Source organism: Stenella coeruleoalba, assembly GCF_951394435.1.
Source record: "Stenella coeruleoalba genome assembly, chromosome: 3".
In the NCBI taxonomy this organism is placed as follows: Eukaryota; Metazoa; Chordata; class Mammalia; order Artiodactyla; family Delphinidae; genus Stenella; species Stenella coeruleoalba.
This window is the reverse complement of record NC_137148.1, coordinates 162,856,788-162,878,577: the sequence shown is the minus strand read 5'-3', so window position 1 is coordinate 162,878,577 and position 21,790 is coordinate 162,856,788. Positions and strand designations below refer to the sequence as shown.

At 56.8% G+C, this 21,790-nt stretch overlaps 1 protein-coding gene across 5 annotated transcripts in view; it reads right to left on the bottom strand.

The window, feature by feature from the left end:
• CRTC1 (CREB regulated transcription coactivator 1) overlaps nt 1-21,790 on the bottom strand; it is a 78,763-nt gene that overhangs the window by 33,810 nt on the left and 23,163 nt on the right. The gene's annotated exons all lie outside the window — the stretch shown is intronic.

Genomic DNA, 21,790 nt, shown 5'->3' with positions numbered 1-21,790 from the left:
CTGCCCAGGCTGGTATGCAGGTGCTGTGACGGAGGGGTGGCAGCTGGGCACCCGGGGAGAGGTGGGTGTCCGCTCCAGCCGGCTGGGGCGGTTGCTAGGGTCGACGCTGTGTACACAACAAGACCGGCTCACGTTCCCTCACAAACAGCTCCTGGCAGCACTCCGTTTGCTGTCCGCCCACACCGCCCGGCACTCCCACGCCAGACCCGGCTTCCTGGGGGGCCTCCGACACCGGAGGGGGAAGTGAAGCTCGGGAACTGGCTGCTCGCCCGGCCGAGCACCTCACCCAGGTAAACAGCTGTTTCCTGCGAGCTGCGGTGGAGCCAGGAGGGAGATTGACCTTGCTCCATTCCTCCGCGGGTGGTTCTCAGGCATCTGTAGGGTCCGGCCCAGGCTCTGTCTCCAATGGCTGGAGACGCTCACCGTGAACACCCCACTGTGTCCCTCCCTGCGGTTGCACGAGATGAAATAGGCTAGCCCCCGGTCAGGACGGAGGGGGAGGCCAAGTAGGATGGGCGATGGGCACGGGTTACCTTGCACCCGAGACCCGCCCCCACCCCCCCACCCCCGCCAGGCCCTTCTTGTGTCTGAGCCACGTGGCAGGAACTAGCCTTACATCCACCTCTCAAGAACCACCTCTCGAGTACCATGTGGCCCTGGGGAGCTACAGCCCCCTTCTGGGCCTCAGTTTCCCCCTCTCTAGAGTGGGTGGTCCAGGTGAGCGTGTGTGCACAAACGCCGGTTGTGTGAGATACATGAAGTGCTTATAACACACGTGCTTCTGTCCCAGGCTGAACGGCCAGCTCTGGAAACCGCGGCATTCTGGAAAGTACTCTGCAAAGCTGCCACGTTCCGGCCCAGAGGGAGCCCAGACTGGCGACAGGCTGCTCATGGCTTGTGCGCTGTTGCAACAGTGGCCCTCTGGCGGAGGCTTTCTTTCCCTTGATGGTTCCCAAGCCCCACCCACTGTGCTTTGGGAATGTCAGGCTTTGTGGTGCGGCCTCTGGAGTGGACACAGTGCGGGGCCCCACTCGTCCTTTGGGGGGGACCCCTGTGCTCACCCTCGGTTGTATGTGGGGCTGTGCAGGAGAGTTAACCTGGCCCAGGGCAGTTTGACCTTTGCCCCCAGCTCCTGGGAAGTGAAAGCGCTGCCTGATAAAGAGTGTCTCTGTTTGCCTAGGTCCTCGGGCCACGCTGGGTATCTATGCCAACAGTGTGACTGCGGGTGGAGGTCTCAGGCCAATGCAAAAGCAGCTCACCCTCTGCAGCAGCTGCAGACAGCAGTCAGCAGCGTCTGCGTGGCGAACCCCAATAAGAACCCTGGACACCAAGGCTTGGGGCACATCCCTGGTTGACAGCCCCCATGTATGTCATCACACACTGGTGCTGGGAGAAGCAAGCACTGTCCGTGTGATTCCCCGGGAAGGGACAACCTGCAGCTCTGTGTTTGGAAGTCTCCTGGCCGCCGCCCCACGCCAGCTGTGATCTGTGTCGTTTCACTGAAACAGACCCCGCGACCGTATGATGGTTTTCAGTGACTCCTGAGTCCTTCCAGTGAACTGCCGAGCTGAATGTAGTCTTGGGAACCCTCGAATTCTGCAGTTGGTGTCAGATGTGAAGGTGGTCTTAGGGACCCCCTTAACTTTTGCAGGGGCTGACTGCCATCCCAGGCCTGGCCAGGAAGCCCCAGGAGTAAGGTCCTGGGGTGAGGAGGTGCCAGCCTGGGCTCCACCCATGGGCCTGATGCCTCAGAGGGTCCACAAGGAGGAGAGCAGAGTGACACCACCAGTCAGGGTCTAACAAGCTGCCTGACGTTGAAGTTCATGCCTCTTCCCGCTGTCAAGCCACAGTCCCTCGTGCATCCCTCCACCCAGTGGTCCTCACTCTGTACCCCCTCGACGGCGCTTCCTACCCTACCCTACCCCCAATCTCGCCATAAACCCGGCATCCAAGCCAGGGTCTAACATTCAGCAGCACCTGCTGGTGGAACAAAGAAACACAGAACACATGAGTGAAGGAATGAATCAATGAACGAACACCACTGCTCCCGCTCTCAGGAGGTGACTTTCACCAGCCAGGTGACAGTCCCATTTGGAGGCCACATAAGAACCTTCCAGGACACCAACACAACTCCTGATGCCCTCAGGAGGCTTGGGCCACCCCTTCCCCTCACCCCATCCTCATGGGTTTTGGCAGAGGCAGGCGCAGACAGGGCAGTGAAGTCTGGACAAGGCCCACCGGCTCAAAGGAGCTGTGACTCCCAGGCTCCCCCTTGCTTTTGGCCTGCGGGTCAGACAGTCTGGGGTCCAAGTCCAGGCTCCCCAACTGTAAGAGTGGACCCCACTCCAGATGCTGAGGGCAGGCAGATGCCCCATCACCCACGCTTTCACGGTGGCCTCCTTGCCTTCTGCTCTCCCCACTCTTCATTTCCTCTGGCCACCTGACCCCAAAGCACCCCGAGTTTGTGACTCCCCCCAGGGCCTCAGCCTGTGACAGCTCCCCCTCCACACCCACCCTGGGGGGGCCTCCCTGACACCCCACCCAAGAAGCAGGCCCCCCCAAGCCACCTTCACACTGGCCTCTGGCTTTGTTGTTGTTGTTGTTTTTTCCCCCGTTGCAGAGCACAGGCTCCGGATGCGCAGGCTCAGCGGCCATGGCTCACGGACCCAGCCTCTCCGCAGCATGTGGGACCCTCCCGGACCGGGGCACGAACCCACGTCCCCTGCATCGGCAGGCGGACTCTCAACCACTGCGCCACCAGGGAAGCCCTGCTGTTGTTGTTTTTAATAAAGTTTTCGGTTCACAGAAAAACTGCAAAGATGGCACAGGGAGTTCCGGAATCACCCTGCCCAGCTTCCCCTAAAGCTACCCTCTTCCTTTACTGGGTCAAAAGGAAGAAAAATGATAGCACCACTGACTGACCCAGGCCTTTTCCATATGCCCCTTGGTTTGTCTAGCCACGTTTGCCCCATCCAAAATGCCTGGCCCATGAACCCTGTCCACCATCCCCATCCTGTAACCGCCAGGTGGCGGGCTCCCGAGACTCACGGTCTACTGGTCACAACGTGTCTGGTGCCAGCACTGCATGGGGCCACGCCGGACCCCCAGGAAGTGCTGCTTTATGTCTGGCCTTGCCTCCCACCAGCATCCTGCAGCCCCAGATCTTTCCAGAACAGTCCAGTTCGTGTCTCTCAAATCCTCTTGCTCCCACGTGTGAACCAACCAACCAACGACGTGGCGCCACACCCTAGGGGTCAGAGGTGTTTCAGGGTTGAGGCCGATGGGGACACGACAGATGACCAGGAAGCACAGCATAGGCCTTAGGCACCCTCTGAGCCACCCTCCCACCCCAAGTGTTGCAGACGGCACCCCTGAGCCCCCGCCACGGGCCACAGAGCCCTTCTCAAGTCTCAGCACATTTAAGCATCACAACTGCCCTGTCTCAGGTGTCCTGAGGCGACCGTAACAAATTACCACAGACTGGGTGGCTTATAAGAACAGGAATTCACTCCCTCACAGTTCAAGAGGTGGAAGTCCAAAATCAAGGTGTGGACAGGGTTGGTTCTTTCCAGAGGCTCTGAGGGATGGTCCGTCCCAGGCCCCTCCTGGCTTCACGGGGGTGGAGGGGGGGCGCTCCAGGCGTCCTTGGCTCACAGCTGCCTCACTCCGATCTCCGCCTCTGTCTCTACACGGCCTTCCCCTCTGTGTCTGTGTCTCAAATCCCCCTCTCCTTTCTCTTAGAATAATACCTGTCATTGGGTTCAGAGCCCATCCTAATTTAGAATTAATCTCATCTTGGGACCCTTAATTACACCTGCAGAGACCCTCCTGCCAAGTAAGGTCATATTCCCAGGTTCCAGGGGTGAGCACATGGACATATCTTTTTTTGGGGGGTGGGGGGCGTCATGAGGCATGGGGGATCTTGGTTCCCCGACCAGGGATCGAACCTGTGGCCCCTGCAGTGGAAGTGCAAAGTCTTAACCACTGGATCACCAGGGAAGTCCCCAGGACACACGTTTTGCGGGGACACAATTCAACCTAAGACAGGCCCTTTGGGGGTTGCCTGGTGGCCTAGTGGTTAGGATTCCAGGCTTTCACTGCGGTGGCCCAGGTTCAACCCCTGGTCGGGGAAGATCCCACAAGCCGTGCAGCGAGGCCAAAAAAAAAAAAAAAAAGAAAAGAAAAAAAATAGTAATAAGACAGGCCCTTTGAGGAGGTTACCAGCACACTCCGCTTTCCAGATGGGAAAACTGAGACTCAGCAGGCAAGGGAACTGCCCAGGGCCATCAAGCTCAGAAGTGGCCAAGTGGGGCATAGACGCCACTCCTGGAACCTGACTCTCGCATAACCCTGTGGACCAGCGGGTGGTTGGGACCGTAGAGTGTCCCAGAGGCCACATCACATCACAGATCAGAGCACGCCAGCCCTTCTGGGAGCTTATAGTCAGAGCATCAACCCAACCATTTCGGCTCTGCCAAGGGGGACCCAGCACAAGTCTCATTATAAAAAGCCACTTCAGGTCCTGCTTTCGCCCTGGGCCCCTCGTTTCCACACAGGGTTCCCCCGCCCCGGCCCCTGACACAGCCTGAGTGAGGACTGGCCCTCCCCCACCAAAGTCCTTCTCCCCCACCCGACCCCCACTCCCCCTACAGAACCGTGTATAAATGGGTGGCTTCTCCAGCCTCTCCCAACCCCCTTGCTGACAGGACCCCACAGGGACAGAGTTGCCCAGCACAGCGTGCATCCCCAGTCTGTGTCCACATCCCTACTGGGCACACAAACCCCGATCCTGGCACCGTCCAAGGGGCTGGGAGGAGTGGGGGCCACAAGGCCGGGGAAGCACAGGGGCCCGTGGCCCTGGGAAGTCATGGCAGATGCAATCACTTCTCCAGGGCAGCCCCCGTCCTCTGGGACCCCCACAGGATACAGCAAATTCCCATCTGCCAACCCTTCCCAGGCCTCGCTGTCTAGAAGGAGCTGGCCTCGGTCAGGTCCATCAGCAACCACCATGGCAACTGGCCAAGCTTCTAATGAAATTAAGGGGAGTAGCTGAAGGCTGAGCTCTGTCCTGCAAAGCCAGGGCAGGCATGGGGGCCACAGCAGAGCACCAGAGAGGAGCTGTGAGCTCTCAGCAGACCTGTTTCCTCCTCTCACCACGAAGGTCTGCACTGTCTGGCCCTCTGCTCTCCCTCCCCCAACCACTGTGCTCTACCAGCTGAGGTAACTGCCTCAGGGCCTTTGCACTGGCCCTCCCTCCTCCAGAAGGCTCTTCCCGCTGGGCCAGCCCAACACTGCGCACCTCTCCCCCACGGGGTCACCTCCTTCCTTCCACGGCTCACTATCCAAAACCACCCGACCAAGGTCTATCTCCTCCCATTAGACTGTCAGCCCTGCAAGGACCCTGGCACAATGGAGTAGCTTGGCACTCACACGGGGACTGAGAGACCAGATAACAGATGAACATGTGAATGCAGGAACAACTAACTGTTCGATGTGCTCAGAATCCCAGGCAGGGACAATGTTTCTCCTGTGCCCACATGGGACAGCCCACCCCCCGACTCTGGGGAAACTGAGGCCCAAGGAAGAACAGGCGGCTTCCCAAGTACACGAAGAGCCACTCGTGAGAGGGAGGTGGAGGGCAAATCCCACCTCAAGTGCAGGATCCTTCTGGGACCTGAGTGCTGAGCAGGACCCCAGGGGATTCGCACACCCTGGCCTGAGCACGGCCCCTCAGGGCTCCCCTAGGTGGAGTCCTCAGCAGGCTGCCAACAGCAGAGGGGTCACCTTTCGGGGTTATTCCCTGGGAGGGAGAGACCAGGGCTTCATCAGGTTCTCCAAGTATTCCAGCAGCAGTAGGGGCCTGTGGAGGGAGCCCCAGAGAGCCCCTGAAAGGGTCTGATTCTGAGTCACGTGGAGCTGCCAGTGCATTTTCCGGGGCCAGCAGTCCCTGAGAGGTGTGTGCACCCCACTTAGTCTGGCTGTGTCCCTCCAGGTTCCTTCCAAGGCCTGGCCCCAAGTGCCTGCCTGGTCTTAGCTTGCGCACCAGACGTGAGCTTGGGAAGGGGAGACGGCCCCTCCCAGGCTCCATTCCCAACATCTGTGGGTCGTGCCGTCTCTCCCCACACCTCTCGGAAACCTGGGGCTCTGGGGGAGACGGCTGTGCCTGCACAGGTACCCAACCAGGAAGGCCCGGAACCACTCCTCTCCCTTCTTAAACATTTTTTTTTCTTTGTTATCAAAATAAAAGTCACACAACATAAAATGAACCCTTTGAGGGGCTTCCCTGGTGGCGCAGTGGTTGAGAGTCCGCCTGCCGATGCAGGGGACACGGGTTCGTGCCCCGGTCCGGGAGGATCCCACGTGCCGCGGAGCGGCTGGGCCTGTGAACCATGGCCGCTGAGCCTGCGCGTCCGGAGCCTGTGCTCCGCGACGGGAGAGGCCACAACAGTGAGAGGCCCGCGTACCACAAAAAAAAAAAAAAAAAAGAACCCTTTGAAATTGTACAATTCAGTACCATCTAGTACATTCACAGTGTCGTGGGACCATCACCTCTAGCCAGGTCCAGAACATTCGCATCACCCCAAAAGAGACCCAGCGCTCATTAGCAGTTGCTCCGCATCCCCCCACCCAGAGCCCCGGCAACCACTAACCTGCTTTCTGTGTCTGTGGATTTGCCTGTTCTTGATATTTCACAGAAATGGGATCACACACTATCTGTCCCTCTGCGTCTGGCTTCTTTCTCTCAGCGTGGTGTTTTTAGAGTTCGTCCACACGGCAGCACGTGTCAGAGCTTCATTCCTTTTTATGTCTGAATAATATTCCACCGCGTGGATGGATCACATTTTGTCCATTCATCTATTAACGCAAGTGTGTTGTCCCACCTTTTGGCGACTGTGACTAGTGCTGCCGTGGATGCGCATGTACAAGTATCTGAGTCCCTGTTTTCAAATCTCTCAGGTATGTACCTCCAAACAGAACTGCTGGATCATATGGTAACTCCGTATTTCTCTTGTTGAGGAACTGTCAGACTGTTTCCCACAGCTACTGCACCATTTTCCATTCCCACCAGCAGGGCACGAGGGTCCCAATTTCCCCACATCCTCATCAACACTTGTTAGTGTCTGTTGCTTTGACAGTAGCCATCCTGATGGGTGGGAGGTGGTATCTCATTTCAGTTCTGATTTTCATTTCCCTGATGACTACTGAGGTTGAGCATCTTCTCATGTGCTTATCGGTCACTGTACATCTTCTTTGGAGAAAGGTCTATTCAATTCCTTTGCCTTTTAAAAAAATTGGGTTGTATGTCTTTTTCTTGTTGAGTTATAAGAGTTCTTTATATATTCTGGATCTTACTCCCTTATCAGCTATATGGTTTGCAAATATTTCATTTTCTTGACAGTCTTTTGATGCATCGAAGTTTTAAATGCTGATATGCTCCAATTAATCTATTTTTTTTTTGCTTGTGCTTTCAGTGTCACCATCTAAAACTCCATCCCTAACCCAAGTCCAGGAAGATTTACACCTATGCTTCCTTCTAGGAATTTTATAGATTGAGCTCTTACATTTAGGCTTTTGGTACATTTTTAATTCACTGTTGTTGGAAATTCCCTGGTGGTCCAGTGGTTAGGACTCTGTGCTTTCATTGCCAAGGGCCCGGGTTCAATCCCTGGTCGGGGAACTAAGATCCTGCAAGCCGTGAGGTACGGCCAAAAACAGTAATAATTCACCGCTGTTAACTTTGTTGCTGCCCCAGTCCCACCTCACCATGGGCCCCCACGCCAACTGACAGCTCCACAGTGAGGAGAGCCAGGCTGCCCCCACGAAGCGTGCCCGGTACACTGGAGTTTCTCATTACACGTCTACCGAGCATGGGAAGGAATAATGAATGAACTCGGGAATGAATGAAAGCATCACAGGCATGTGGCCGAGCGTGGATTCCAGGCTGAGTCACCCCGGCCCCCGGCCCCCCTGGCCGACTGAGACACTCCCCAGCTGCCTCCTCACTCGTTCCCAAAGTGTAAATACAGAACCAGATACACAAACACCGAGTGCGCCTCGGAATGCCTTTAATCAGGCCCTGCTGCCGCTGCCAAATCCGCATCCCCGGCTGATTCGGAGGGTCCGCTCTGAGCATGTTTTGTTTCCCTCGCTGGTGGCCGTTGTTGAGCACAGACGGTCGGGCTGGGATGTAGGAAGGGTCCCTTGGGGTCTGAGTGCAGCACAGCTGGCTCCTGGGGGGCCTCTCTCCCCTGCCCGCCAGCCAGGCACCCACTCTGGGTGGGGCCTCGAAGCAGCCCTGAGATGGGGAGACATGGCTTCACCTCCGTTTTACAAGGGGGGAAACTGAAGCCCGGGGGGGAATGACTGGCTCGCCCTGAGGTCACCTGGGAAACGGGACGGGGCCTCGGTTACAATCCAGGCTCTTTTCCTGGCAAACCTCAATTTCCCGGTGGCCCACAAGGCCCTCCCCTGCCTCCTGCCTCTGGGCCCTTGCACCCACCTCACCCTTTTCTGGAACCTTCCATGGAGCTCCTTCTCATCCTTTGGGTTTGCTCAAACATGACAAGAAGCCTACCCTGACCCCTTACTTCCAAAATAACCCTCTGTATTAACTCGGGCCGCTGTAACAAAATACCACAGACTGGGTGGCTTAAGCAGCAGATGTGTACTTCTCAGAGTTTCGGAGGCTGCAGTCTGAGATCAGGGTGCCGGCACAGCCTCTGGTGAGAGCCCTGTTGTTGGCCTGCAGAACGCTGCCTTTTCCCAGTGTCCTCACGTGGCCTTTCCTTGGGGTGCGTTCAGTGAGAAGTCTCTCTCTCCCTCTTATAAGAACACCTGTCCTATCGGATCAGGAACCCTCCCTTATGACCTCAGTTCACCTCAATCACCTCCTGCACGCCCCATCTCCACATAGGGTCACACCGGAGGCTAGGGCTTCCACACAGGAATCTGGGGAACACAGTTCGGTCCGCAGCACCCTCTCACGGATAAGCTGCCGGCCTGTGTCTGTCTGGTGGGCCAACAGGCCCTGACAGCTGGGGCCCTGCTTGCCTGGCCTCCATAGGTGCCTCAGGGACCAGCTCCCATCCTGAGGAAGCAACCATCGACAGCTCTATCTGTTGTTCTTGTGGTTTGTTAATATTTATTTAGTTAGTTAGTTATTTCTGTGGCTGCGTCGGGTCTTAGTCACAGCGCATAGGCTCTTCGTTGGGGTACGCGGGCTTCTCTCTAGTTGTCGCGCTCCAGAGCGCACGGGCTCAGGAGTTGCGGCTTGCAGGCTTAGTTGCCCCGCATGGCATGTGGGATCTTAGTTCCCTGACGAGGGATCGAACCCGCGTCCCCTGAATTGGAAGGTGGATTCTTAACCACTGGACCACCAGGGAAGTCCTGTGTTTTGTTTCGTTTCGCTGCACTGCACAGTAGGCAGGATCTCAGTTCCCTGACCAGGGATCGAACCCACACCCCCGGCAGTGGAAGCACGGAGTCCTAACCACTGGACCACCAGGGAATTCCTAACAGCTGTATCTGGAATTGGGAAGCCCAGAACCGCCCCACACCCTGAGTCCTCTGGGAACACCCACAGCTAGCCAGGCCCAGGCGAAGCCCAGGGACCCCAGGACTCTCCCAGCAGGAGCCCCCAGGGTGTAGGGTGGGGTGGCCTGCAAGGATAGGTCTTCTCTGGACCTGTCCCGGGAGTCAGTGAGGCGGAGGTGACAAGTGGTGCGTGCTGCTCCGGGGCTGCCGCAGACAGAGACGTGATGGGTGGACAATCACGGCTGGCGTTTCCAGAATCAGTGGCCCAAATGTAAAGTCATGTGCCTGTTCACCAGGGTCACGGGTGAGGGCCGGGTGGGGGCACGTGCAAGGCAGCACAGAGGAGCAGGAACAGCCCAGGATGAATCAGCTCAGCCACTATACGGGGGCTGCATGCCCACCTGGAACCTCAGGATATGACCTTGCTTGAAAATAGTTTTTGCAGCTGTGATTAGTTCAGGCTCTTGAGATGAGGTCATCCTGGATTTCGGGAGATCCCTAAATCCAACGACTAGTGCTCTCCGAAGAAGAGAACACAGAGACGGACAGGGAGAAGGCCGTGTGACGGTGAAGGCAGAGATCGGAGGATGCAGCTACAGCCAAGGGTTATGAGAAGCCACCAGAGCTGGGAGAGGGGCCTGGGACAGACTCCCACTGAGAGCCCCCAGATGGATCCAACCCTGCACACACCTTGATCTGGGACTTCTCGTCTCCAGAACTATGAGGGAGTAGATTTCCGGGTTTTTTTTTTTCTGTTTGTTTTCGTTTTGTTTTGAATCTGTTTGGTTTTTTGTTTTGTATTTTTTTTTTTTTGCAGTACACGGGCCTCTCACTGTTGTGGCCTCTCCCGTTGCAGAGCAACAGGATCCGGACGCACAGGCTCAGCAGCCATGGCTCACGGGCCCAGCCGCTCCGCGGCACGTGGGATCTTCCCGGACCGGGGCACGAACCTGTGTTCCCTGCATCAGCAGGCAGACTCTCAACCACTGCGCCACCAGGGAAGCCCTGTTTGGTATTTTTTGATCCTTATGTTGTTATTAAATTCTTTTTTTTTCCAAAACAACTTTTTTATTGGAGTTGATTTACAATGTTGTGTTAGTTTCAGGTGTATAGCAAAGTGATTCAGTTATACAAATATATATATAGCTGTTCTTTTTCAGATTCTTTTCCATTGTAGGTTATTACAAGATACTGAATATAGTTCCCTGTGCTGTATAGTAGGTCCTTGTTGTTTATTTTATTTTATTTATTTTATTTTTTTGGCTGCATTGGGTCTTCGTTGCTGCTCATGGGCTTTCTCTAGTTGCGGCGAGCGGGGGCTACTCTTCATCGAGGTGCGCTGGCTTCTCATTGCGGTGGCCTCTGTGGAGCACGGGCTCTAGGCGCACGGGCTTCAGTAGTTGCAGCACGCGGGCTTCAGTAGTTGCGGCGCGCGGGCTCAGTAGTTGTGGCTCACGGGCTCAGTAGTTGTGGCTCACGGGCTCTAGAGCGCAGGCTCAGTAGTTGTGGAGCACGGGCTTAGTTGCTCTGCGACATGTGGGATCTTCCTGGACCAGGGCTCAAACCTGTGTCCCCTGCACTGGCAGGTGGACTCTTAACCACTGCACCACCAGGGAAGTCCCTGTTTATCTATTTTATATATAGTAGTGTGTATCTGTTAATCCCAAACTCCTAATTTATCCCTCCCCCTCCCCCTCCCCTCAGGTAACCAGAAGTTTGTTTTCTATATCTGTGAGTCTATTTCTGCTTTGTAAATTCATTTGTATTATTTTTTTAGACTCCACATATAAGTGATGTCATATGGTATTTGTCTTTCTCTGACTTACTTCACTTAGTATGATAATCTCTAGGTCCATCCACATTGCTGCAAATGGCATTATTTCATTCTTTTCTATGGCTGAGTAGTATTCCACTGTATAAATATACCACATCTTCTTAATCCAATCATCTGTTAATAGGCACATGGGTTGCTTCCATATCTTGGCTATTGTAAATAGTGCTGCTTTGAACATTGGGGTGCATGTATCTTTTCAAATTAGAGTTTTCATCTTTTCTGGATATATGCCCAGGAGAGACTTTTGTTGTTTTAAGCCTCCCAGCTTAAGGTACTTTGCTACAGGAGCCCTAGGAAACTAACTCTGGGGGCCCAGAGAGGAGGCAGGGCCACTCAGAGCCAAGCTTGGGGGAGGTGGGGACCCTGAGAATGGATGATCGGGGAAGGCCGATGATGGGGACCCTTAAGGTGATACTCCAGGGTGAAGAAGTAAGGGTCTAGGCAGAGGGAACATTAGGGGCAGAAGTGGAAGCCCAGGAAGAGAGGGAAGACAAGGTCAGGCCAGCTCTGATGGGCAGTTACTGCAGAGTGGTGGGGAGGGAAGCACAGGTGCCCAGTCCATGACAGCACAGGGAGGCAGTGAACGCCCAGCTGGAGACCCAGGGGCTGGTGACACCATAGTGGACTCGCCAGGCGGGGCAGTCTTGGCACACTGGGAGCTGCAGAAGGGCCCCCCCAAGAAACGCCCCTGGAAGGTCCTCAAGGCACCCTTCCCCGACACTATGCCAATCCCACCCCAAGGTTCTGGGGGCTGTACTAGGTGGGACAAAAGGGACATGGGGTCTTACTGGGCACAGAGCTCCACGGGAGCTGCACACCTCCCTCTGGCCTGCACCTGGGCACTGCATCCCAGCAGGCTGGGGTGGGATCAAGTGCGCAGGGGCCTCAGCAACGGGACTGCCCCCAACCCCTTCACCACATACTGACTGCAGGGCCACAGCCCGTCACCGTCAGGTTCAGAGGGTGGGAGTCGGCGGGGAGGGTGTGTGCAGCAGCCCAGGAGGGCCCAGTGTTTGCTCTCCTACCCCTGCCCTATACAAGCCCTGACAGGTCCTAGAGAGGTGTGAGGGGCCCCAAGCGGGAAGCAGGGGAGCCATGCTTTGCAAGCCCAAAGGCAAAGCCCAGTGCTGCCAGCAGGGCCAACTGGAGATGCTGCTCCCCTGTTCCACAGCCTGACGTCCATGGGAGAGGAGGCCGACTGCCCCACAGGCACAGGATGGCCTGCACACGAGCGCCAGCCCCGACCCCATCTGTCTAGGCAGCAGGTCCCCACAGCCTGGCTGAGCCTCCCCCAAGGCAGGCGGCCGAGCCTAGCACACAGTGAGGCCCCTTCCAAATGGCCAAACGCACCTGGTTTCACCTGTGACCTCAGGAAGCTCTCCCGGCCTCCAGGGGGGCTACTCAGCCCGGGCCCAGCAGGAGGCTCTGGGGGGAGGCCCCGGGGCTGGGGGGCTCGAGGCCAGAGAGGCTTCCAAGAGTGAGGCCAACAGAATAATCAAGTGAACTTCGAAAGCAGGTCAGGCTTGAAGAAGCTACTTGGAGTTGCCCATTTCTACTATGACTGTGTTCTAACGTTACTTGATTTCTGGAGCTGATAAGATCTAGAACTCTGATATGTTTAAGTCCAAACCCCTTAGACGCTGCAGTTCTTTCCCAGTTTTGCTTACCCACAATTCATTCTGTGTAGCTAATTAAGCTGGAGAAGCCTGGGAATAATGTTTGGAACCAGGTTAATAAAGTTCCTTGCCTAGTAACAAAAAAAAAAGAAAGAAAGAAAAGAAAGAGTGGGGTGGCGGTTCAGGACAGTGCACACTCCCGACCCCTGGCAGCCTCGCCACGTGGAGAGGCACGGCGGGAAGGGTGCTTCTGTGGGTGCAGGAACCCTGACCCCAGGGCCATCTATGTCCACCCCCCACTCTGGGGCACTATACAAGTTTCCTGGGGCTGCCGTAACAAATGATCACAAACTGGGTGGCTTAAAAAACAGGAATTTATTCCCTCACCGTTCTGGAAACCAGAAGTCTGAAATCAAGGTGTGAGCAGGGTTGGACCCTTCGGGAGGCTCTGAGGGACAATCTGTCCCAGGCCTCTCTCCTGACTGCAGGTGGCTTTCGGCAGTCCATGGTGTTCCTGGGCTTGTAGACGTGTCACCCCGATCTCTGCCTCTGTCTTCACGTGGCCTTCTCCCTACGTGACTCTGTTCTGTCTTCTTGTAAGGACCCCAGGCACTGGATTCGGGGCGCACCCTATTCCAGGATGACCTCACGGTGACTTGATGAGATCTGCAAAGACCCTATTTCCAAATAAGGTCCCATTTGCAGGTTCTGGTTAAACATGAACTTGGGGGAGGGGCGACACCCTTCAACCCACCAGAGTCACCTCATCCTGTGTCCCCTCGAGTCCCACACTAAGAACCATCCCATAATGGCAACATCTCAGAGCTCAAGCCCCAGCCCTGCTCCTGCAGCCCCTGGGCCTCCCGGGCCGTGCTCTCTCCTTCACTTCCTCCGCTGTCACCCAGGGGCTGAGGGGTGAAGCCAGGTCGGCACACAGACCCGCCCAGCACACGTCAGCTACAGAGGAAATGACCCAGACCCTGAGAGGCAGGTGGCCGGCAGCGTCTGCAGAGCCATTTGGCTGCATCCATTGGGAGCCTAAACGATGTTCCTGCCCTATGACCTGTAATCCCACTTCTGGGAAGCTCTCTTGAGGAAGATGGTCCAAAAGGCAGATTTATGCACAAGGATGTTCCTGCAGCGTCGCAGAGCTGCAGAGCGAGAAGCCCGAGCTGCATGGCAGGATCCTCCAGAGAAGAGCAGGGGACACACGCCTGCCCCCAGGGCCGGAGGTGGACGATGGGGAACCCACCTTCTGGTGCAATTTCTAGACCATCTCTGTGGTTGGTCCGTGCAGGCGCAGGCTGACCCGGGAGAAGGCTGGGCTATCCCCTTTCCAGGGACAACCCCAAGTGGGAACAGGAGCTGAAGTGTGCAGGCTGCAGGGTGGCCGGCAGCCCCAGAAATGCCCCATGGGACATGAGAGGAACTCCAGGTCAAAGGAAGGGCCACGGCAAATCGCATAACCAGGGTGACTGGGGCCACCTGGGCTTGAAGCGGGGACCCAACACTCCACGTTCGTCCTCCACAGGCCAGAGACTGACATGAACCCGAAAACAGGCCAACACAATGATCCTGACAGTGAGGGGTTCTGTGAGGGCGGGGGGCTCCCTGGAGGCCATGGGGAGAGATGCCCCAGCTGCATGGAGCAGGGGAAGGGAGGCTGCTTGAGGTGCAGAGGCCCCGCAGAGGTCAGAGGTCAGAGAGGAGGCTCCCCCCCACTCGGGCCAAGGGGCTTGGGGAGTGGTGGGAGCGTGATCTCACATGCAGACAGTGAGTCACAGATGTCCACCCAGTATACCTGGGGGACACAGAGAGGCATCCCCAGCTCCGGGCAGGCCCACCAAAAGGGCATGGGAGGTAGGAGGGACAGAGCAGGCGTGCTGGGGTGACACAAGGCAGGGCTGGGTGGGCGACAGGGTCAGAAGCCCCCGACTGACAAGGGCAACGAAGATGGTGACAGCAAGACCTAAACGGCACCTTCCCACATCCCACCAGGTGCCGACCAGGCACCTGACGTGGGTCAGCTCAGGCACATGCAGTGGGTTCACTTAGGTCCCTAAAAACTTAAGTCCACATCCTCACCCCAGAAACCTGTGACTTTGACCTAATTTGGAAAGAGGGTCTTTACAGATGTAATTAAGGAAAGTATCTTGGGATGGAGAAATCTTCCTGCGTTATCCAGGTGGGCCCTAAATCCAATGACAAGTGTCCTTATAAGAGACAGAAGAGGAGACACACACAGGGAGAAGGCCACGTGGAGATGAGGCAGAGACTGAGGCAGAGACTGAGGCAGAGACTGATGCAGTCACACACTAAGGAACGGGGGAGCCCCCAGAAGCCGGAAGAAGCAAGGAAGACTCTGCCCCCAGACTTTCAGAGGGAGCCATGGCCCTGCTGACACCTTGATTTCAGACTTCTGGCCTCCAAAGCTGTGAGAGAATAAACTCCTGCTGTTTGAAGCCCCCCCAGTCAGTAGTACTTGTTACAGCAGCCCCAAGACACTCATACCCACAGATCGCCCAAGCCAGGACAGATGCAGCCATCTCCCCTTCCCAGGGGAAGCTGAGGCTGGTGGGCGGGCCCTGAACCCCTCCCCCACGCACAGATGGTGCCCTATTACCTCTCTCTTTTAACTTGAAAACGAAGTTGAACTCCAGCAAGCACAAAGAACTACATACCACACATCCACTCCCTCAGTCTAAGACCTAATAACTGTCACCGCTCCGTCATCTTGGCCTCTCACTTTGCAAAGTGGACAACGGAGCCCTGAGGAGGCCACCAGGGCACCCACATTACCGCCATGCTTCCCACCGGGCGACACTGGACGCCATCACCCTTGACGCACTGACTCACGATCTGCCTTCTGGGGGCTCTGAGAGCACCAGGGCCTCTGAGGGGACAGAGGCTACTTGGGGACCGTCTAGTTCCATCAGGGCCCCACACCCCTCTCACTAACAGGCCCCTCTGAGCATCCAGGTTACGCGGCCCTGTTAGGCACCCCCCGCCCCCAAACAGAGGGCCCAGAGGCAAAAGATACCCAACAGATAAGCACATGCCCGGGCCTTCCAGAGTTCCCCACAAGGTCCTCCGTCCAGCAGGTACCAAGCCCACTACTGGAAACACCAAACCCACCACAGGCATGAACTTCTGACACTTTAAACCTCACGGTGGTGCCACCACACGTCCCCAGAGGTCGGACAGTCCCACAGCTAGAACCGGCGGACAGAGACAGAAGTGGGGAGACTGAAGGTCATATGTAAACACATTTACAAACCGTGGATGGACTGTTCACAACTGCCAAAAGGCGGAAACAACTAAACGGACAGAAAAGATGTGGTCCGGCTATACCATGGAATATTACTCAGCCATAAACAGGAAAGAAGCACTGACACAGGATACGACGTGGAGGAACCTCGAAAACATCAGGCCGAGTGAGAGAAGCCAGACACAAAAGGCCACACAGTGTAGGATCCCACTTCTATGAAATGTCCAGAACAGGTAAATCCAGAGACAGCAGATTAGGAGTCACCAGGGGCTGCAGGGGGGGTGTAGGGAGTGACTGCTAATGGGGACGGGGTTTCCCTTGGGGATGATAAAATGTTCCGGAGCTGGACAGACGTGACAGTTGTCCAACACTGTGAATGCACTAAATGTCACTGAATTATTCACTTAAACATGGTGGATTCTATGTTATGTGAGTTTCACCTCAATCTAAAAATTGGTGGCGGCTGGTAATCCTTGGTGTTCCTGGCCTTATGGCTCCATCACGCCAATCTCTGCTTCTACCCTCACACGGCCTTCTTAGAAGGACACCAATCACTGGATTCAGGGCCCACCCAACTCCAGGACAATCTCATCTCAAGATCTTTGACTTAGTCACACCTCCAAAGACCCTTTTTCCAAAGGTCACAGTCACATGTTCCAGGGGTTAGGACTTGGACATACATGTTTGGGGGACACCATTCAACCTACTCCACCAGGTTTGCTGTAAGGCTGACAGCCTGTGTCTGTGCCCACCCTCCTACTCCCCAAACCCGCGGACTGCGGCTCTCCAGCCAAGGGACCATAGGCAAATCTGTAACCTCTTGGCCTCAATTTTCTCATCTGCAGCATGGGGCTGGGAGCGCCTCCCCGGCCGGATGGAGGAAGGGTCGGAATGATTCTCACGGGGAAGCACTGCGGGGTGCCTGGGATGCAGCGAGCCTAGGCAGGGACACCAGGGGCCCGCAGTGCACGTCCACAAACCCCCGGCTCTGTGCCCAGTGAAGACCCCACTCATACCAGGCTGCGCCCCCATGTGCTTGAATGAAGGCAGGGCAAATCACTGCACCTCTCGGGGAGCTGGGGCCTCACTGAGGGCCAGTGGACCTGCTTGGTGGAGGGTCTGCTGTGGGTTGAATTGTGTCCCCCGAAAATATACATCCATGTCCTAACCTCCGGTACCTGGGAATCTGACCTTATTTGGAGACGGTGTCTTTGCAGATCTCATTAGTTAAAGCGAGGTCGTACCGTAGTAGGGTGGGCCCCAGTCCAACGACTGGTGTCTTTAGAAGATGAGAAGCGACACAGACACACAAGGGAGAAGGCCACGTGGAGACAGAGGCAGAGACTGGGATGATGCGGCCACAATACAAGGAACATCTGGAGGTACCAGAAACTGCAAGAGGCCAGGAGGGATCCTCCCCTAGAGCCTTCGGAAGGAGCACAGCCCTGCCACACCTTGCTTGGGACTTCTGGTCTCCAGAACCGTGTTAAGTCACCCAGTTCATGGTCATTTGTTACAGCAGCCACAGGACACCAAGACGGGCCTGAGGACTTGCAAGCGCGTGCGTGCTGTACACGGGGAGAGGCGGGGGACTCTGAAACTCTTCGTTTCTCCACCTTTACTCCGAATACACACCGCTTCTGGAACGTGTGAGCACGCGTCTCTGTTTATAGCTGAAAGAATGGACCCTCTGCAGTTTAATTTTAAATCTCATCACCAACTGGAGAACACAAACCACCAGCTGGGATGCCGGCCCCTGGAAACCGGGGCTGCCTCCCAGCAAGCGGCCCCTCGGCCCAGGCACGGAGAGGGAGCCGGACTCAGACGGGCCGTGATGGGTCCTGCGCCTCCCTCTGCCCGGCCCGCCTTGAAAACATCAGACTGAGTTTCTGACAGGTGCCAGATGCAGCAGGGAGCACAGCCTTCCTCACGCCGTAGGGGTCAGCACCTGCCGGCCTCCGGGATCCCCGGCGCCGCGGGGCAGTCTGCCAGCAGCTGCTTCGGGCCGATGCCAAACGAGTGACTTTTAAAAATGGCCTCCACACAGAACTCAGGTTCTGGGTTGAAACCGCCTCTCGCGAGTGGCTCCTTCAATGCTGCCTCCCCCTAGGATGGAAGGGGCCACGGGAAGATAAGACAAAAGTGAGATGCCCTCATTACCACGGGCCCAAAATAGCTTTTATGTTCCATTTTTCAGACATAGCACAACTCTGGAGTTACAATATTAACACTGCACGCTGTTCTGTGGTCTGGGAGGCAGGATCCCGGGCCTGCCCAGGCCTACCCTGTGCCCCTCAGGCACTCTCACAGCCCTGCCTGAGCCCCTAAGACTGCCAGCCCCCAGCGGGGCCCTGGGTGGCACCTGCTCCGGGCATGGGGATGGGCAGGGTCAGCCCTAGGGCTGCCTCACTGCCCTCAGACCACAGTCGGCCTGGCAGGGCGGGCCCCACTCGGAACTGTCGTGTCCAGTGGACATGTCCCAGGAACCGTCACCAGCCCGGGGCCACGCCCCCCCCCCCCCCCCAAGGAAAAGAAAGCAAAGACAAGGGCTGAGAAAGGTGAATGCCAAGGGCTTGTGGGGATGAGCAGCTGGGCAGGGTGACATGGCAAGGAGACCACGCGAAGGTGAGGCCAGAGAGGGGGCCGGGCCGGGCTGGAGAAGGCCTGAGTGCAGGGCCGAAGAGGTGGGGGCAGGCAGGGGAGCATCCCACGGCTTCCCCTTTCCCTCTTCCCCTTGTTGTTTCTGTGAGCAAGTCCCAGCGGCTCCCCCTCCAGGGCCCCTGTGTGCCCCGTCCACATTCCCAGCCTGGGTCACCTTGCACCAGGATGCCCGCACAACCTCCTCCCCGATCCCCCTGCCCGAAGCCGTCTCCGCACACCGCTGCCAGGAAAGCCTTTCTTTCCTTCTTGAATTAAGTTCAAATTGTGTCACGCTCCTGTTTTAAACACACCAGTAGGTTGCTATCCTATTTAAAATCAAAGCCAACCCCACTCTGGCAGCTCCTGAACAAGTTAAAAAGAGTTACCTCGGGATGTAGCGGTTCCACTCCTTGGTACGTGCCCCAGTGAAATGAAGACCTACGTCCACGCTGTTCACAGCAGCCAAAAAGGTGGAGACAACCCAAGTGGCCATTGATGGGAAAATGGATATACAAAACGTGGTCCCTTCACACAATGGAACATCGCTCAGCCATAAAGAAACAAAGCGCTGACACACGCTGCAATGCGGGTGAGCCTCGAAAACATGCCGGGTGAAAGCGGCCAGACACCAAGGGCCACGTGCTGTGTGACTCCATTTAAGGGAAACGCCCAGAACAAGTAAATCCACAGAGACAGCAGATCAGTGGTTGCCGGGGCTGGGGGAGGGGGTGGGGCGTGACTGCTCACGGGCCTGGGGTTTCCTCTTGGCGGGGGGGTGGGAATATTTTGGAACTAGATAGTGGCGGTGGTCACACGACATTGTAAATATACTAAATGCCATTCAACTGTTCTCTTTACATGGTTACTTTTATTACATGAAATTCACCTCAATAATCAATCAATCAGTGAAAATCGAGCCCAACCCTGGGGGGCTGGCTGTGCCTGCCATCTTCTCCCTTGCCCCCCTGCCCCGTCACTCGGCCTCGAGGTGGCCGAGTCCCTCTCCCCCCAGAACCTCTGTCTGTGCGTCCCCTCCTCCTGCCCACGCTCCCCCCAGTTCTGGGAACAGCTGCATCCCGACCTGGGGGTCCCATGCCGAGCCCCCTCCTCCGAGAAGCCCTGATCTGCTCCCTGCCCGGCACTCGGGCCTGCCTACTCCCCTGGGCCCGGGAGGATGGGAGCAGCGTCTGCAGGCCTCCGAGCCCCCTGGGGTCAAGTGGGGCTGCCGGTGAAGAGGGGAGGACTGGCCACTGGGCTGTACCAGCCCGCAGTGAATCCACCCCAGCATGCAGTGTGGGGTTGCAACCTCGATCCTCTTCACGGGCCGCCGAGAAGACGGAGCCGGGCTCCAGGGCACGCTTGACCCCGAGGGCCACCGCCCAGAGACCGATAAGGGGGAGGAGCCCCCCCCCCCGTGGCTCCTGACTGAAGCCCACTGGGACCCTGACACCCCAGTCTAGCAGCCTCTTCTCAGCCCCCGTCTCACTCTTGTCAGGATTCCCTCGAAGCTCTCCAAATTCTGACTTCCAACCCAGCGCCCGCCATCCTCACAGAGAGGCTGCACAGACACCACAGGCGAGACACGCACACACCTCGCTCACATGTGCGTGCAGAGGCAGGCATGCACGTCTGGGCAAACACTCACACGAATGTGTTCACACACACTCAGTACTGAATGCACACACACGCGTGCGCGCGCACACTCACCCACACACTCGTGTGTGCACACGTACGTGTGCTCACTCACTGGTGCACACGCTCACACCCCTCCCACCCGGAAGTGCCTCTCTCAGAGACACCCCCAGAAGCTGAAGAGGCAAAGAAGGATCCTCCTCTAGAGCCCAAAGAAGGAACCAACCCTGGCAGCATCTTGAGTTTGGACTTCTGGCCTCCAGAACTACGAAACAATAAATTCTTGTTGTTTTAAGCCACTAGGTTTGTGGTCATTTGTTGTGGCAGCCCCAGGAAACTAATAAACACAGTGCTTGAACTGTCCCTGAAGACTCTCAGGGGACCCTCCCCCAAATCGCCCTCCAGCTGGGTGCAGGGGCACCAGAGCCCAGGGGTAGCAGGAAGGGCCCTGGAAAGGTGCTGAGGGAAGCACAGAGGTGCAGGCAACAGGACGCAGCCAGAGCGGGGAGGTCCCCGGGGTCATCTCCGCCGCTCCGGATGTGGGAATAGCATCCCAGTCCCTAACCCACCATCCCGAAATACAAAAGCTCTGCAGAGGCCCTTCTGGTGAGCGTGGTGCAGGCCGACCAGCAGTAACATGACCAGTGGATGGGAGGCTATTGCCGTTTGCTCACAGAGCATCAGTTTTTCTGCAAACATGTGCCAGGTCCATACTGTGAGGCTGCCCAGACCCCATCGTGTCTGTACACGCACAATGCCATCTTCCTAGAAATAGAGCCAATATGATTCCCAGTGATTTCTGGAGCGCCCTTGACCCCCTGCTGCTCAGTCTTCCTGGGTGTGTGTCACTTGCCTGGTGTCACACTGGAGGCCAGTGGGGGGACTGCATGGGCCCCAGTGAGCACTGCCACTCTGCTGCCTCTGGGTGGGCCTGGGAGTGAGGGAAGGAGTCCAGCACAGGCTGCCCACAGGAGGCACGTGGCTGCTATTTTCAGGGTGGGTTTCCACACTCGCAGGCCAAGCCGCCAGGACAGGGAGTGGACTGTGTGGGTACAGGGCACAGCAAGGTGGGGGACTTGCTGGCAGCCACTGCACAGGCATCCAGGGGCACCTCCTTGGGCATGCAGTTAGATGTGCACAAAGGGGTTCCCTGCTCTGGCCTACACCCCGGGGCTCTGTGCCTGGGCGTGTTATGCAACATCTTCGCATATAAATGGAACGTTCCAGATGGACCAGGGCAGGAATCCCAGCCTGCATCGAGCCCCC